Genomic DNA, 11,787 nt, shown 5'->3' with positions numbered 1-11,787 from the left:
TTAGTTGATACTAAGGACATAGGGTCCAAGATATCATCGTATTTGTATTATTACCTCTAGTTTTTTAACAACGTCACAAGATATTTAGTTAATTAAGATAACATTATTAAAATTATTAGCAATTTATTTTTATAGTTTGGAAGAATCTTTTATTTATAATATGTTCTCGTTCTCATAAAAGGGATCATAAGTAGTATTGCTTAGCTAAAAACATCAATTTAATTAAGTCTTGAATTTTGTGATTGCACATGTTACTAAAATATAAGTGATGAGTAAACACCCCTTCCCCTAAAAGTCAAAGGTTCTGATGACTAGTGTTCTAGCACCATGTCTTAAAAAAAAAAAAAGGCTCAATTTGCATCATGCATGGAGCAGAGTAAATTACCTCATCCAATACGTTTTTGCATCTTATTCTTTTACAATTTTTCATATATATTTTTTTAATCCGAGACTATAATTCTACAACGAAAATTAGGTATCACAGCATAAATCATGGAAGGGGGCTGGATTTTATTTTTTTTTTTACTTTAAGGTGAGTTTAGTTTGAAGGAATGATAGATGTGCGAAAGGGAATTGAGATGGAAAAAGGTAAAATATTTAAATTAAAGTAAAATATAAATGTATGTGATTCACATCAATTTTTGAAAAAATCATCTCAAATATAATTCAGTTTAAATCAACCAAACACCATCTTAATTAATTACTTAAAAATTTAATTTCTAACAAATAAATATTTAATAAACAATGAATTTTATAAAATTATTTATTAGTTTTACACATAAAACTAAAATTAATTTTTATTCAAATAATATAAGAAGGAAACACGTGTATTTCTTATTCATATTAATTTTTTATTTCAAAATTTGAAATATTTTTTAGTCTCACAATTACAATAACAATTAAATAAAAAATAATTTTAGTCTTACAATAAAAAATAAAAACTCATTAAATATAATAATAATAATTAAAAGTGATCAAATTTTATAACAAGTATATATAATATAATCTTAATAATAAATAGTTTTAATAATTAGATATATAGATAGATAAATGATACTTATACTAATACACAAAACATAATTAACCAAGATAATAACAAGTGATAAAAAAAAGTGATAGAAATGTTATTATTATTATATCTATTAATTAATATCCATATGTCTTTAGATTATATTATAATTAGTGGTAACAAATATTATTAAAAAAATAATATTAGTATAAAATCAATGGTAATATATATTATTAAATTTATTAATTTGTATTTTTATTAATATTATAAGTAGTTTATTAATATTATAAGTATTTTTTTATTAATATACACTTAAAACTTTGGGGGGAGGGGCAGGAGGGTTGAAGCCCGTGCTAGCCCCCCTTAAATTTGTCACTGATCACGTCATTTCGTGTGTATTATAAATTAAGATAATTTTGAAAAGAATGTAAATTATTCAAAATAATAAGAGATTTATGCATAATTAACACAGGTACAATCAACAAACATATGTTAAAAAATAAAATTAAAATAAAACCTATAAAAAAGGTTCTAATAAGAAGTGTTCTAACACTAAGTCTTTAAAAAAGAAAGGCCCAATGCATGGAGCAGAGTAAAATTACTTCATTCAATATGTTCTTGTTTTATTCTTTTACAAATTTCATATTTTATTTTCACCCAAGACTATGGTTCTGAAACGAAAATTGAGTATCATGTCATTGCATGTGTATCTTAAATTAAGATAGTTTTGAAAATATAAATAAAAAAATATTTAAAACTATAAGGGATGTATGTATAATTAATTCACTTACAATTAAAAAATGTTAAAAAAAATAAAAATGTGTGCATCAGTTTTCAAGAAAGAGTAAACTAAAAGTTTATTTTCCCTTTAATGATAATATATATCAATTTAATTTGTAGAGGTGGATCAGTTGAAATTTGAGGGAGAAAGAATAAATTTTAATATAAAATAAGAAATCTAAAAATACAAAGTGTTGAAATTTTAGAAAACAAACAAAGAAAATTTTGTTAAAAATGGTAATAATGTTTAACGGAGAAAATAAGATATAATTTTTTTGAGACGAAGAAAAGAAGATACGACGGGACTATGGGAATTTACCTCATATTGATAATAAGTACTATCATTATGGTAAAAGATTGAATTTTAAGAGTTTAAAGACAAGTATAATAACAATGCCTCATTCCTTCCGACTAAACTATTCATAAATTGATTGAAGTGTGCGTATTCATATGCAGGGAAACAATGTATAAATAGTCCCTCTCAGTATCTGTCATGCATTTTTTATTTCTAAAACTTTATGCAAGAAGGGAATGTGTGACATAGATAATGAATAAGGTGACTGGATAATGACTAAAATTAACAGAGGTCCTGAAGTGAAGGTTATCATCTGCTTATTTGAATCAAGTAGGTCCTATCTATTATAGGACCATGTCATGCCATGCTGAATACGTGACATTCCCATCACATGTGTCTGTTTCCCTTTAAAGTGCTTTGTCTGAAATTAATTGACCCACTAATCCTTTTTCTTTCACGGTTATCTTCCTCCGACGTAGTGATTACTAATGCAGATAACTCTCATAGTCATCCTCATCTTTCAATTTAATATACATCTTGATGAGGACATATTTGTTTACATTGTATTCTAGGATTAAGAAAATTAATGCATTGTGTACAAGGAGAAGCCAAATATGGTCAGACTCATAAAATTTTGTGATTTTTAAAAAAAGAATTAAAAAAAGTGTGTTTTTAACATTTACCTTATCATAAAAATGGAATTGTAGGATTTGTTTCGTTTTGGATGGTGGTCCTAGTAGAGGTAGAGACATGGTTGGCCTCTCTTAATTTCCCTCCAAAAGAAGCCCATAGCCCACACTCGATTGGAGGCAAACAATATTATCCTCATGCACAATTTGTGTGGTTAATTGAACATTTGGTCCATCGAGTCTCGTGACTCCTGAGTATATAACAAATGTCATTTAGCAAAAAAAGTACAATGCTTAAAAGTTAGAACATGTTGTTGGTCCCAATATGAACATGAGTCAGAGTCAGAGGGAAAGAACAAGTCGCCTAATTGACTTTTCCATAAACATTTCATTTGGCCCAGGAACTTCAAAACTTTTGAGGAACATTAACATGTTATTCGAAGGCAATGGTGGTTGAACCAAAAATATAAGTATTATGCCAACTGTATCTAACTACATTCAGACATTATGGTCCCAGGCAAACATAACCAAAAGAGGCCTGAAGATTTTAGCTGGTGCATGATGTTGTCACGCTAAAGATACAGAGTATTTATGGGGAAACAACTTTCAATGATGAGGATGAATTATGCCAAGTTCATTATATTCTTGAACTGCACAGCTTTTCTTTTACAGTGTCATATAAGCATAGGTATGATCAATACATATGATCATTAGAATTAGGGGAGGGAAATTATTATTAATAACAATAACTTGGCTTTCCTTAGTTTGTTGACGAAGATTGATGCAAATATCTATCAGGAAAAAAAGAGAAACAAGCGATTGATGAGAATCGTGACCCTTGATACCCTTTACAATCCAGCGAAAATTGATGATTCTGATGATATTTTGTGACCATAATTAAATACCAACTAGTTATCAATAAATAAACATCTACATTCATCGATGCCACTGATTTTTTGCCCTTATAAAACAGGATTTGCTTGCTTAATTTGTAACTTAACGAGTGTGAGTGAGACAACAGAAAGATAAATTGTCTTGGCATTAAGAAAACCTATCACAACTACTCCAACAGTTCAAAAGAAACCAAAAAGGTAATTGCTTTTGCTTTGAGATAATTTCAAAGCAAACGTAGTGTAAAATGAGATAATTTCAAAGCTAGCACAATTACCTCTGTCCTATTTTTTTAGTATTTTGAAGAACAATGCACATGCGTGCTAAAACTTTAAAGAAAACGTAGTGTGAAAGAGAAAGGCATGATAGTCGCTTCTCAACTAAAAGAAATCCCCTTAAACAATCTTGCTATTAATGGTGACGCCATTAATTTGGCTCTGATGCTTTTATGAAATAATGTGGCAAACACCATCATATCTTCGATTTATGACCATCTTATTGCCGTGCGGAATTCAATCTCCCAGATTACTAAATAATCAATAACTCAAGTGTTTGCTGATAATAAATCTCAATGATTAACACTTACATCACTAGAGATTTAAATACCCTTTTAAATCATTTTAACATAGATTGTACTTTAAGAGTGAGAAAATTATGTATAGTAATACTCATTGTAGTCTCATCATTAATATACAAACGTTGAACAACAAATAAGGTAAGATATAAAAAAGGATTATTTGTAATTGTAAATCATTCTCAAATACTATTTTAATGATTGGGAAAATAACACAGCCCGGAAGTCAAAAACAGAGAATCAAAATCACATGTTGAGAAGAAATTAAAGAATTGTTATCAGTCACCCTTTTATAGTTTTATTTGTCCCACACATGCACTTTTTGACCCACATATCCTAGTGGGCACATGTGGAATAGGATTAAATATTGGGCCCTAATATCAAATCCAATGTCTAAGGACGGTGACTGGGGAGAGCTACAATGGCAATACCACCACAAAATGTATGTGGCAGGCTCATCCATTTGGAGATAGCTTCCGATGATTGTGGGATGTGCATGGCTTTCACACCTTCTATCTCAAACTACTTGTCTTTCGAAAGAGTTAATAGTAATACAACACTGTTACAATGGATGATGTTTATGCTGTGCCTATGTGTCAACCTCGTCCTTGAATGGCCTCAATTTTTTCACATCACTTGCATTATGTCTGCCCTTTTTTCTTTCGCTTTCTATTTCAGATAAGTACAATCCTTTGCCTCATTCCCTTTGTCTTTTCAAGGGACAGCAATTTCATATTTTTATTAACCTAACCTAAAAAAGAGGGAAATATATATTATAATGTTGAGTACTAAATTATTCAGACATGAACTTCACTGAAATAAATAAAATTAAAGTAAATAATCTCAATCATTAATGAAAAAACCAGCCGTGATGTTTCAACATTCGTTATACATGTGCACTTGATATCAATCATTTATTTTCTCATCAATTACTCCCTATGTTTATGACTTTATTGTAAATCTAAGGCAGGGGGTGTTTCAATTGTTCTAATTTAAAATAAACTAGTAAACGTCGAATTAATTTTATCAAGATCTATGTACAAAAAAGATCTTTTAAATTATTTACTCTCAATTTTTTATTTTTGAAAATAAAAACATCTCTTAATCAGAAAGAAAAGCAAAAATGATGACCACTTCCTGCCATTCTGAAATACAATGAAAAATTCGGGAAACAAATGAAAGGTTGAAGGGTCAGTGTGCGTAGTCCACTAGCAATTGTTTAATGTTTTGGTATTTTTTTATCAATAAAAATTAAACATACTCAACACAGTATTAAAGGATGTGTCACATTCAAATATTCTGTTTAACCAACTAAAATAGATTCTTTGATAATATTTTGGTACATTAGAATTTATTATCGTTGATCATACAATATTTCGAATTTTCAAACAAGATGAAATGAAGACTTTAGATCCAACTTTTATTGAAAGGCCATAGAGTATGGAACAGAGCTAAGTAACCTGAAATTGCATAAAGTACGACAAAAATAAACAATGAGCCATAAGGTAAGGACCCATCGGAGGTGCAACTGTAATATTATTTGTTGCTCAGTGCGTAAAGGCAACCAAAAACCTATGCGTAAATGCAAAGAGCCAGAGTTACGGGGAGTTATTTAAACTTTTTTATATTATCTTTTATTTTTACGAATAAAAAACATACAAAGAATGGGAAGTAAAAAGTATTAAAAGGAAAGCAGTGTTTTTTTAATTTTAAAATACAAAATGATGTTACTATGTTACCCTTGCAAATTTTAAATTATACATGCAGATGATTATACAAACACTTTTTAAGTTATTTGGGACTTATTTAAATACAATTAATTCCATTTAAATTTTTTTGGTCCAATTTAGACTAACCAACTCGTACAATTATGTATAACTTTAATAATTTCTTCTGAAAGTGGTATGTTTTATATTATAAACTTACATTTTCATTTTTGAAAGCGAAATAATTTTAATATGTTTTTACTTTTAAGTAATCACATTTAAAAAAAAAATTGGGATGTGCACTTTATGAGTTTCTATATTAAATTAATATTTCTCTAATTATTTATTTAATTAAAATATTTTTTGATAAATATTTAAAATTTTCAATTAGTATTATGGATAATGAGAGTTACAAATATTCATTAAAATAATATTTCATTAACAAATTTTCTTAATTAGTTTTAAAAATTGTAATCAAATGCATATTAATAATAAAATAATAATTTTAAATCAATTTTTTAAACATATAACATGTATTTGTAAATATCCATGAAATGTGCAGAATAATTTACTAGTTATTCTAATGCATTGGAGCATATTAGCGATTGAGTACTCCAAATTATAGGTTAACTTCATCTTTATATATGTATCAAGTTATAATCAATTGTTTCAAGTTATTTTATCTTTTAAGATAATATAGGTTAACTTCATCTTTATATGTGTATGTGTATTCAATTATAATCAATTTAAAAGTTATTTTATCTTTTAATATATTTTTAATAGCTTAATTTATTTTAAATTAAACATTTTAGTTTATTATATTTATTTTTAAAATTTATATTTTGGATTTCACTTAAATTATTTATAATTTTAAATATTAATTTCTATTTTATATTTTTCTTAATCAATAAATATTTTTATAATCCACAAAAGTCTTGGTAATCAAAACAAAAAAAAAGAGTAAACTAGCACCACATGGCAAAAGCCTTACAAGATGGGAAAAAAAATAGGATATAAAAACCAAGATATATTCTTGTTGTGAAAGGACATGATATACGGTCTAGCAAAAGATTACACTCCCACTTTCATGTCTTTTTTCTTTTCGTTTTGTACTTTTTTCATCTTTTATTCTTGTTATCCTTTTTATCATCATATCTTATATTCAGAGGTGCAGGAAATAGAAAGACTCTACTATTTTGAGTCTGCAGATATCTTAATTAAACTCCTGTTACTTCTATTTTTATTTTTATTTTACGAAAAACTTCTCATTGTTTAGAGCATGGAAAAGACGGTACATAGTCTTCACCCCACCCCACCCCTTTATCAAGTATTATTAGTAGTCTATGATTATACTGTGATAACACTAAAAAATATAATTTATTTTGAATATGGGCAAAAATACTAAATGGATTTCATTTTACAAATTATTTATTTAAATGGGTCTGTTTTAAAATTATTTTCCTGTAGATCTGTTTTTTTTTATTACAAAGCGCCTCTCCGAAGGGCGTGTTCCCCCTAAAGGGGACACGTGGCAGGACTTGAGACGCGTGCTGAGACTTAGGCATGACCCAGTTAGGTCGCATTTTATTTAATATTTTTTATATTTTGTATATTATTTTTATTTAATATATTTTTATATTATTTTATTTATTTTTTTTATATTTTATTTAATAGTTTTTTTATTAAATAAATTCTTAACTATATATTTACTATATTTAAAGTCATAAATAATTTTTTATATTGTTTTTATTTACTATATTTTTTATATTTTATTTAATATTTATATATTAAATAAATCTTTAATATTATAAAAAATAAATAAAATATTAAATAAAATATAAAATATAAACAAGTAAAAAATATTAAATAAAATAATATAAAAAATATAGAAATATTTAATAAAAAAATATTATTTTAAATAAAATTATTTATGACTTTAAACTCTAAAGTTGAATTTTAAAAAAATATAATTTTTTTTACGATTTTAGTATAAAAAATAAAAAATAATTTTTCATAATAAGATATTTAAAATAATTTTATGAAAATATCCTAGTACTTTAAATGCAGATGAAGATATCTTACACATATTCTTTCTGTATGGTCTTTAAAAGGAGTTAGTATTTTTTTTATGTAAGATATTTTCATAATATTATTTTAAATATTTTTATATTTTTGTATATTGTTTTTATAATATTTTTATATTATTTTATTTAATATTTTTTTTACTTTTTTTATATTTTATTTAATATTTTCTTTATTTTTTTCTAATATTAAGGATTTATTTAATATATAAATATTAAATAAAATATAAAAAATATAGTAAATAAAAACAATATAAAAAATTATTTATGACTTTAAAATCATACATAATACTAAGAATTTATTTAATATAGAAACTATTAAATAAAATATAAAAAAATTAAATAAAATAATATAGAAATGTATTAAATAAAAATAATATACAAAATATAAAAACTATTAAATAAAGTGCGATCCAATTGGATCGTGCCTGGTCCCAGCGCGACCTATCGTGCCTGGGTCCCCAGCATGACCCGACGCGTCTGCTGCAGCAGCACTACCTGTCGTACGCAGGGCGCGTGTCAAGTTCTGCCATGTGTCACCTTCACGAAAAACGCGTCCTTTGGAGAGGCGCTTTGTAATAAAAAAAAATAGACTCATGGAATAAATAATTTCAAAACAGACCAATTTAGATAAATAATTTGTAAAAGGAACACCAATAGGTATTTTTGCAATATGTCGATAACATAAATATATACTTTCATCTAATTATTGATTTTTTTTACTGAAAAAAGTTCATCTCATTTAATTATAAATTAAATGTGCAATACAAGAAATTATATGATCAAAAGAGGAGAGACTAACTGATGAGTTATCTCATTCGCTTGTCTCTTGATAAAATCTATTTGAAAGGTCTAATTATTGATTGTTATATAATTGATAATGGTTAATTTTTTAAAAGATTTAATTTAAATACGTTGATAATGTAAAAATATACGGCAAATTTTTATCCACACTACAAACTAAAATGCCTTAAAATTCTGCATAAACATTGCCTTTAAAAAATCGCTTGAAATCGACATACCCTAACATTACATTTTTATCTGCATTACAAACTAAAATGCCTTGAAATTCTTTCAAATGTGAGCTCTTTCGATTCATCCAAGAATCACGAGTTTCTGCAACTTTTCAGATTTATGAACACGGCAAATTTCACTCCCTTTACTCAATCATTTGTTACAGTTATTGTTATATTCTTATCTTGTGCTTTCTCTATGCCGAATTAATATGTTTATTGGTTACACGCGGTTGTGCATCTACCCAATTCCTATTGTTGCACAAAAAACTGCGTTGTCATCAATTAGAGTGGATCATGTGCACATCACGTGCTGTCTAATAATTAGGGCACCGGCAAGTGGATATGGTACAGAGTTTCTTATTTAATTAAGCATATACTATGGAGCTTCTAAATGTGATGAATTTTGTATGTTCAGGCATTACATTTACGGTTATTGGTTGAAATAGAAGACATGAGCTGGCTTTGTATTATAGCCCACAAAATGGTATTGTTGGTCATAAAAAGTAGGAGCAAATGTCCAATATTGGGTACATCCTTCCTTTAGAAGCTAACTAGATCACAGCTATCACCAACTATGTAGATAAGTAAGTGACTAGGGTATCTTAATTTCCTCTTAAGCCTTCACTGCCATGAACAGTAGTTCTAATCAAACAAGGCCTATAAACCCAATACTTGTTTTGTTTTCAATTATATTGAGATTAAATGATAGGTTGTGTTCTGAATTCTGATCCGAAGCTTGAAAAGGAAACCCTCATCTATTCTCAGTATTTTTTAGTTCAACTCGTTTTAATTATTAAGTTTATCTTAATAGAGATACATAAATCAATATATGTAATAAAAATGGTGTATTCTTTTTTTAAAAAAAAACAACAGGGTTCAATGTCCAGTCTACCACAACATCTATAAATGTAAAAACAAAAAAGCATGTCATTAAAATAAATTTTAAATCTGTACTTACAATTTTAAACTAAATTACAGAAAGAAAGAAAGAAAAAAGCTTAATGCTTCAAGTTCAAGTTGTTTGTGTTTCACTTCCACATCTAATTGCCTTCATACAAAGGCAGTGTCCTGCTCTAGAACAGATATTTAAAATGCTTTTTGTAAAAAAAAAATTCTAATCAGTGTCCTTAAAAATGTTTTTGACTAATAGTTCATATATTCTCTATTTAATCTCACCATGCCTTAATTATAACAAATTCCAGCAATCTGAATTATATAATATTTGCTTATGAAGGTGATGTGATTGATCACATATATAGCTCCACAAAATCTAGATTTGGAATCGGGAAATTTCCGACACAAAACTGCTGGGTAATTTTCTGACACAAATTGATGAATTTTGCCAATTGCAAAATAGAATTTGGGATTTAATTAATCTCCAGTACCTTCCAATTGAAGCAAAACTTATCCAAACTCCTAGCGCACCATTTTTAAAAATCTTGTGGTTCTTTAACGACAAACATTCTTTTAGCATTTTTCCGTCAACATAATTATTATATGGATTAAATATTTATTTTAGGTTGCATCAATTTAGTTTATCAACAAACTAAACCGACATCGGTCTTGATGTTAGAGGCGGTTCATATCATAGAAAGCCATGATAACAACTATGACTTATATTATGCGTCTTTGAAAAATAAAAAGGAACATGCAATGCAAGCATTGAAATGAGGAAAGCGAGACAAGTCCATGCATTATGCATACTCACTCTATCTATTTTATTTTTTTGTTTTGCTTCTAGATTTGGAAGTTAAGTTGTAACGGAAATGCAATCAGATTGTGCTTATAGTACATAAACTAACATGTTGTTGGCAAGTCCTCAAAGCAAGTAAACCATTTAATTTTTTTCTCCGTTTCTTAATATTGAAAAAATCATAAATGTTTAAGAAAATCTGTTGTTTATTAATGACTTTTTAATGCATACTTTATAATTTTTTTTTTCATTTTTATCATTGCTATTAATATATTTTATTTAGAAAATCATTTAATTCGGTTTACAAATAGGATTTTTTTTTCATAATCTACTTTTATTGTTTGAGGAGTCATTAAAAAGTTTTATTACTATATTTAATGTATTCTATTTTTAACATTAAATTGTTTAATGCCAATAAGCATCAATTAATGATAAGTTTTTATAAATTTGTATGTAATCTTTCACATAAAATGTATGAGTTATGATTTATGAGTTCCTACTTAAGACTCAGTTGTGCTAAGTTTAAAATTGTGTTTGTTTATTTTTTATAAGACTAAATTTATAATATTTTTTGTGTTAATTATTTTTAGACTAAGAATACTTTCTTAAAAAGAAGATAAAAAATGTATTGACAAACCATTATAAGAGAGACGTATTAATGACAATATTATTTCCTAAAAAAATTATAAATTTAAAATAAATTTATTATTATCAACTAAACTAATCAACTCATTTAATCTTGATGAATCAAGTAATTAAGTCTTAGATTTAAAAACTCGTATCATATTGTATAGAAATGAAAAGATTGAATCTCTTCGTGTTTATTCTAAGTTTATAAGTTTTTTCTTAATTTATATGATATTTTTTTTATTTTTATATAATGTGAGACTTCATCTGCCTAATATTATATTTAATAATTTTCATCTAAAGTGTGAATTATTTATCCTTGGATAGCACAATGAAAAGAAATATGGTCAATGGAAATTAAGAAAATAAATAGAATTTTGTTAGAAATAATATATTTAGTTGAAAAAATATAAAAAATGAATAAAAATAAATGAGAAATAGAGTGAAAAATCTCAGTAGATTTCATCCTATTTTCATTCTATTTTT

This window comes from Glycine max, chromosome 13 (genome assembly GCF_000004515.6).
Source record: "Glycine max cultivar Williams 82 chromosome 13, Glycine_max_v4.0, whole genome shotgun sequence".
NCBI lineage: Eukaryota > Viridiplantae > Streptophyta > Magnoliopsida > Fabales > Fabaceae > Glycine > Glycine max.
Note: the sequence above shows the minus strand (reverse complement) of the source record.